General features: G+C 41.3%; 1 pseudogene; it reads right to left on the bottom strand.

The window, feature by feature from the left end:
• Positions 1 to 469: 469 nt before the first annotated feature.
• LOC109475165 lies at positions 470 to 6,621 on the bottom strand (annotated as a pseudogene).
• Between the last annotated feature and the right edge of the window lie 15 nt (positions 6,622 to 6,636).

A 6,636-nucleotide genomic window follows, 5' to 3' on the forward strand; every position in this document is an offset into this window, starting at 1 on the left:
GTTAACTGTTATATTTAATGAATGTAACAGTTAATATATTTGAATGAATGTAATGTACTTGAATGTTACATTACTTTCTTGTATTAAATATGATAAGGCCACACCAATTTAATTTGTTGGTTCTCGGATTTTTTCAGAAAAGATATGAAGCAACAGGGCGAAAATAAAAAATAAAAACAGGTCTAGGTGTCCTATTATAGCCCCAAATACCATGAAGTCAACACAAATAGCTGGCTGGGTTAATATTTAAACAACGAATTTTGAACTTCATTATAAATTATTGAAAAACTTTGTGCAAAAAATGCCAGCAGGACAAGGGTTAAGTATTGTTGTTACCATGTGTTTGTGTGGCAGTTATTGTGTGGCAGTTGTATTGTATTGTTTTATGTAATGGACCACTGGAAGAATAGCTAAGTTAACCTATTGGCAAAGCTAAACGTGGATCCAAAAAAGTCAAAGACACAGTTTGTTTGAACTACCATTTCTATTTACTCACAAGGGCAAATTTACAATCACATATACATCTCTCTACAACACAGCCTGGTAGCCTTCTCTTCTCTTTGTAGCAACAACAGGCACTTTTACAAGTACACATATCTTTATGTCTGCAGCATTCATCTGATGGTAGTCTATTGCCTTAATTAAGCTTAATTAAGATCATTTTTCATAGATCAATGCATCCCATACCATAAAACACATAAATAATACTGGTAGGGATAGGGAGTAGAACTGAAATGTTAGTGACATCTTTACCATCCATAATACTGTAAATGGTGAAATGTTTTCAGTGGTTTATTTTTGCAGTTTAGGTTCGGATATTGTGCTTTGAAATCCTACTGTGCTACAGAATTGTTTCAACTGTAAACTTGGAAACTGCCTTTTCCCTTCTACCGCAAATTAGACCACCGTAAAAGTAAACACATTTACAGTACAGTACCAAGGTGTTAATGACCTACCAACCTTCTACAACATAAATAGTAGAAGACATATCTGGTGTATTTCAGTTGAAGACACTTAGGTTTGTATAGCCGGTAAAGCGATGAACTGATGAACATGCGCACATACAACAAAAACTTCTCATTTCATGATCACATTTTCTCTACATGTATGTAAACAAGAAAATGTACGTCTATTAAATACAGAATAATTTTTTCATGAGATTGAGGCAGTAGTGTTAATTTCACTGACATAGGTAACATTCACTATGAGCCTATGAAATGGTTGTAACATACATGTATGGAACTCATTTGACATATATATATATACATTTATGTACAATGTGCAGCAGTGAACACTTTCCTAAAGACTTAACTCATAATCTCCAAGCAGATGTTAAGGGGAGGCTAAATCCTTACAAACTCCTAGATGCCCTTTTCTGTGACAAACTACCTCCAGCTGGGATTGACATGTAGCCTCTCCCAAAATCTGCTTGGAGATTATTTACTTGTACTTCCACATGCAATACTGGCACAGTCCCTATTTAAGCCAACATGCTCCCTATGCACATACATTGTATTACCTTGTAACCAGACTTCACTGGAAAGTACAACGTACATCTTTAACAACTAATGATCTGGAAGATTGACCTTCATCAACTAGAATTACATGTACCAGGTTCAGTCTGTTTAGTCCATACACATTTTTAACAATAAACGGGTTTACAACTACAATGTATAATGCTTAATGGTCCACATTCATACATGTAGTCCAAACAAATGCACGGCTAGTGTAACAAACCATTGACAATCATGGTATAAGATGACAGTATCTCTTCTCTTCCAATTGAAAGCTCTCCTCTACATATAATAGCTCTGTATACACCGAAAAATACAAGTACTCTCTATTTACATGATGTGAGAGTAGGCAGTCCACTAGCTCTCACATATTTACAACTATACAACAAACGTCTAAACCCTGATGTATACAATCTGTTCTTACTCACATACATGTAACTTTAATTTGTTTGCAATGATTCCTTGCAAATTACAACTTTTTTGTTAGCTCTGTTTAGTAATATTCTAAAATTCTTTTTCAACTCTTTTGAAGACAATGTTCTTAAGCAATAGCTATATATCATATTCTGATTGTCAACAGTGTGAAAATAGAATTTGTGGTCATTGAGCCTTTAATTTAGAAAGCCGCAACATCAATTTTTAGTGGTACCAAATAGTATTAGCAACAAGGATTTTTTCATTCTTCAAATCTTCAAGTAAGTGACCATGATTTCTTGAGAATTAAATTTTGGGGTTTCAAACAATGTGTTGAAAAAGGAGAAAAAGAAAAAAAACTGAAATTCTTCTTCGGAATCAAATTTTTCAGGTTTATCAAAACAATCCAGTTCATATTGTATACATTATGCACATAATCCACAACAAGTTAAGTCCCCGCCCATAAATTACCACCACTTTCATCCTTTTTACACTTCTGCCTCTGCCCGACTTGGCTCCTTGGCTATGTACACGATTTTGTCTGGGTCTATGAGCCGATGTTTTATCTGATCCGGAGACAGATCTATCGGAGAATGAACACTGATCAGTTTGGACGGATCCAAATCAACCATCTCGTCCCTTCCCCTATTCTTGGGACCCTCCTCCTTCTTCTCCTCCTCCTTCTCAACTTTTTTAGGGACGTAGTTGATGTTGAGGTCCCTAAACTTCCCCCCGACGGCGGCGACTTTCGAATACTCGGCCACTTCGGAGCCGTGCTCGGAGCTGCCGTGGCTGGAGGTGGTGTTGGTGCTCGCAGTCCGGCCTCTCTTCTCCCAGACCACGTCGCCCTTCTCGGCGTCTGTTGCGTCTCCGTTGCCGGTTTCCTCTTTGTGCGGGAGCAGGCTTTCCTCGGAGCCGTCACTGCAGCCACTGCTGCTGCTCGCCGTGGAGTAGTGCACGCTCTTACCTGCAAATCAAATCAAATGTTAGTGATCAAAACAAATACAGTGTATACATGTATGCTAACAGTAAAAATCTTGATCTTATAACCTTTGACAACAGGGACAAAACAATGATTAAAAAGTAGTGCAGTCATAATGTACGTAAAGGTAGTGTGCACAGGCGTTCTTACGACATTTGTGGGGTTGTGTGGCATAGCGGCAGAGTGTTCAACCAAGCGGTCCTGGGTTCGAACTCTGCCATGTCTCCGATCTTGTGCCCTTGGGAAAGGCACTTTACACGACTTTCCTGGACAGAGGCCTTTGGGACTCCATCTCATATTAGGCACAAAAATAGGCAGCAGAATCTTCAGCTAGTTGAGGCGGCTGCCTCAAAATGAAAGAAGAAGAAGAAGATGGAATATGAGCCTTAGTTACCTGGGACGTCCACCACGATGCTTCCCTCCGAACTGTCCAGTCCGATGGCGGAATCGTGTGACCACTGCCGGCCGAGCTTCTTCAGCTGGCTGATGTCGTCCACAGTCTCCTTGTCCACGCCCGAGTCGCTGATGACGTACGGGTTGTACATGTGGTGGGCGTCGCTGGTGAAGAAACTGTCCCCGGGAACGGAGTAGTACGTACCCTTGGAAAATGTGGGAAATGTGAGTAAACTGCATCCCATTCAGTGAAAAAAATACGTACACCAGTACCATTAAGGCTGGTGGTCAACTAGTAAGTGGTGTCAAATTGGTTGTCCACTGGTAAGTACAAGTAGTGTCAAAGGACTGAATGGTTTTTAGAGATTCAGAGGTTGTGGGTTTGATTCTTGGCATTCCTGGCTAGACATTGTATCCTCGGGAAAGGCACAGCATTTTGAAGAACAAGATGTTTTGGAGAGAAACACTACATGAACCTGCTCTTACCTCTTCACAATAGTAGTTCTGTGCACCTGGGAGTTGGCTTCTTTGTCCCTTCATCTCCTTGAATCTGAAAATTATAACCAACAGATAAGCTTACTTAACATACATTGTGTGTAGACAATTGCTATACGACTGTCACAAACAAGAACAATACCTAAGCACGGCTGTGGAAATGTCACATACAAAATAATGACAGACTTTTATATCAACAACAACACAAAATGAATGATTTTGTTGAAAAGAATCTGGAGATGTCATTTTTACCTCTTGTGCAGCTTGGGTCCCGATACTGCTAAGCAGATCCCGAAGAGCACCAGGACGGCAATGACTCCTGCAATGGTCGCCTCTGTCAGACTCACAGGCTCTGTAGTCGAGACAAAAATATGTGTTTAATAACACAAAAACTAATTTCCAAGAAGATTCTTTCAAGAATCTACCAGTAAAAGCATTACAGTCACATGGGTTAGACCTGGCCATCTAGAGAGACTCGTCAGACACCTAGGATGGCAAATGGATACTGCCTGGCAAATTTGATACTGTCTCTGCAGCCACCGAAAGATCTGCTTGGAGATTACACAAAAACAAAGCTGCTGATTTAAGAAATACAGCCTATGGGGAGAACATTCTGTCAGTCTGTGGTTACAACATTCCCCCTTCACTTCCTGTGAAGTTACTGGTATTATTCAAATAACTATGGATGTCACTCATGCAAACAAGCAGACACAGAGGTAACAAGCTAACTTACCATGCTGTATTGAAAGGTTGGCATTCGGGAAATCATTGCAGTTGAAGTACACACCCGAGGATTCCCCGAAGAGGTCATACCGACCCTTGGGTCCGAGCCCTCTACCCGGAAGAAGTACGACCACCCCCGCCGACAATACACCTTGGACTTGTCCACCAGCCATTCCGTCTGGGTGGTCTCTTGGCGATAGACCAGGTCGTCATTTTCTTGTCCGTAGGTGAGGAGGTACGTGATGACGCGTGCATTTCGTGGCACGGGCGGATCCCAAACAACATGAAGCCGCTCTGTGTACTCGTCAAAGGACACCCTCAAGTTCATTGGTACACCCGGTTCTGACAATGGAAAGATGGATCTAAATTAGTTTTACGCTTTTTATGTACATATAAATGAAGAATATTAACTGCAATTTACTTTAAATTCATGGTAGCAAGAAAAATGGATGGTTCATGGAAGTATATTTTGAGCTTTCATGAATAAAGAATGGTTCAAACAAACAATTTGCTCACTGTAGGGAGGGGGCCATAGACGAATGATTAGTAGTGGCCTAGAAAACCGTGAACATGAAAGTACCGTGAAAATATCAGGAATTACAGTACATTATCTTTGTCAAGATTTAGTTGAAGAATACAGCAATCCACACCTCCAACTTTTGTGAAGAAATTCTCCACCGGCGAGAGGGGTCCACATGGGGTTTCCAATGCTCCAGTACAGGCTTGTACACGTACTGGGAATCTCATATCTCCTTCCAGACCCTCCAAGACCACTTTTGTCTGGTTGCCCACTTGTTGGAACTGTCTCCATAGTGGATGGTGTAGCCCTGGATGATACCATTAGGCTGGGATGGGGGTGTCCAGGATATGACAAGAGTGTTGACTGTTGCCTTGATGAGCTGGACGTTGCTTGGTGCGTCACTGGGAGCTATAAAAACATGATCATCGCATGTCAAAACATTCATTTCTCTTTAGATAACTCCAACAAATTTGGCTCATAGCAATGATTGAAAGTGTAACATTCATTCACATTTATCTGCCAGGTTGCATAACTAGGAGAGCCGAGCAATCCCATGTTTTGTCTCCCGCTCCATCGTGCAATGGAGAAGTAAAAAAATTGGCCACTTGGAAAACAGTTTGTTTGAAAGATGTCTAGTAACACCCCTCCCCCCTGTATCAGTGTATGCACATTTAACAGATACACAGGAGTGTATTATACTCTTAGAAATTTATTGGAGGTCTCTTTAGATATAATTTTCAGGGAGGCTGATATACATTATGTATTTGATCTACCAAAATCCCGTTTTAAGATGGTACATTCAGCTTCATGTGACTGAATCCTCACAGATTGCAACAGACTGTACTTACCAGCCTGTTCAGTCCTGCTGCTGACAGGCTCAGTTTTGGCGCCCTCTCCCCGTGAGGTCAGAGCCGAGACTCTGACAGTGTAGTCTGTGAACGGTGTCAGTCCTGGCAGAGAAAACTGCACCGGCTGGGCGTCATCTGTCACGTTGACAGACACGAAAACTGCATCTGTAACGAAATGTAGATAATCATCATGACTATGTTACATAGTATTTACCACTCTGTAACAAGTCATAGGGGAGAATTATCTTATTTCTTCTTCTTCTTCTTTGGCAATCCATTCTTGGATGTCTAAACATGACTTATTGTGGAAGGATTAACATAAAGACTTAGTCTTGGACATAATTCGCTTTACATGTACATCCAAATGGAGAGGACTTCTTAAACCAGAGGTAGGTACTCAAATTTGCCTGAGTAGCATGAAGAAATGGGCATAAAATGTTTTTTCCCAAACGAGCACTGCACTGGTGCCTGCCAGGGATTTGAACCCAGAACCTTTGGACTCTGAGCCAACAACCCTATGTCAACAATATGACGAATAATTTACTAGTATTCTCTATACAAACCTGTAGCCATCTGCTGTCCACTGATAGTCGGTGTGACGTAGTAATACACCCTGTATGTGGTGATGACCCCCCTCCTGTCCTGGAGAGATGGTGGCTTCCAGCTCACCAGCAGTGATGTGGAGGTTTCAGCCTGGACTGTCACATTCTGCGGTGGGGAGGACGGCACTGGGGACAAAAAAGAAAC

Source organism: Branchiostoma belcheri, unplaced genomic scaffold (assembly GCF_001625305.1).
Source record: "Branchiostoma belcheri isolate BF01 breed outbred unplaced genomic scaffold, Haploidv18h27 scaffold33, whole genome shotgun sequence".
NCBI lineage: Eukaryota > Metazoa > Chordata > Leptocardii > Amphioxiformes > Branchiostomatidae > Branchiostoma > Branchiostoma belcheri.